The sequence below is a fragment of the Austrofundulus limnaeus genome, unplaced genomic scaffold (genome assembly GCF_001266775.1).
Source record: "Austrofundulus limnaeus strain Quisiro unplaced genomic scaffold, Austrofundulus_limnaeus-1.0 Scaffold451, whole genome shotgun sequence".
Lineage (NCBI taxonomy): Eukaryota > Metazoa > Chordata > Actinopteri > Cyprinodontiformes > Rivulidae > Austrofundulus > Austrofundulus limnaeus.
This window is the reverse complement of record NW_013952853.1, coordinates 277,649-278,585: the sequence shown is the minus strand read 5'-3', so window position 1 is coordinate 278,585 and position 937 is coordinate 277,649. Positions and strand designations below refer to the sequence as shown.

General features: G+C 40.6%; 1 protein-coding gene and 1 long non-coding RNA gene across 4 annotated transcripts in view; both read left to right on the top strand.

Moving 5' to 3' along the window:
• Nucleotides 1-937, top strand: part of rtf1 (RTF1 homolog, Paf1/RNA polymerase II complex component) — a gene marked incomplete at its 3' end in the record, with an annotated part of 31,389 nt that overhangs the window by 21,444 nt on the left and 9,008 nt on the right.
• Nucleotides 651-937, top strand: part of LOC106529554 (uncharacterized) — a 5,325-nt gene continuing 5,038 nt past the window's right edge. For 2 of the 3 annotated variants that reach the window (XR_001311651.1, XR_001311650.1), the window contains exon 1: nt 651-933. This is a non-coding gene — a long non-coding RNA (uncharacterized LOC106529554). The remainder of the gene's footprint in view (nt 934-937) is intronic. The other variant, XR_001311649.1, reaches the window with a different exon arrangement.

Here is a 937-nt window from a genome sequence, read left to right as displayed (position 1 = left end):
TAATGGGTCGTTAGGGATTAATTAATGCATATATTGTATTTTTCATGGTTTCTAATGGGTCACTAGGGATTAATTAATGCATATATTGTATTTTTCATGGTTTCTAATAGGTCACTAGGGATTATTTAATGCACTTGTATTTTTCATGGTTTCTAATGGGTCACTAGGGATTATTTAATGGACTTATTGTATTTTTCATGGTTTCTAATAGGTCACTAGGGATTATTTAATGCACTTATTGTATTTTTCATGGTTTCTAATAGGTCACTAGGGATTATTTAATGCACTTATTGTATATTTCATGGTTTCTAATGGGTCATTAGGGATTATTTAATGGATTTATTGTATTTTTCATGGTTTCTAATGGGTCATTAGGGATTATTTAATGCACTTATTGTATTTTTCATGGTTTCTAATGGATCCTTAGGGATTATTTAATGGACTTATTGTATTTTTCATGGTTTCTAATGTGTCATTAGGGATTATTTAATGCACATATTGTATATTTCATGGTTTCTAATGGGTCATTAGGGATTATTTAATGCACTTATTGTATTTTTCATGGTTTCTAATGGGTCATTAGGGATTAATTAATGCATATATTGTATTTTTCATGGTTTCTAATGGGTCATTAGGGNTGGGCCAGGTCCTCCAGAAGACCCAGCCTTCCCAGTGTAGGTGGGCCGGGTCCTCGGAAAGACCCAGCCTTCCCAGTGTAGGTGGGCCGGGTCCTCCGAAAGACCCAGCCTTCCCAGTGTAGGTGGACCGGGTCCTCCGAAAGACCCAGCCTTCCCAGTGTAGGTGGGCCGGGTCCTCCGAAAGACCCAGCCTTCCCAGTGTAGGTGGACCGGGTCCTCCGAAAGACCCAGCCTTCCCAGTGTAGGTGGGCCGGGTCCTCCGAAAGACCCAGCCTTCCCAGTGTAGGTGGACCGGGTCC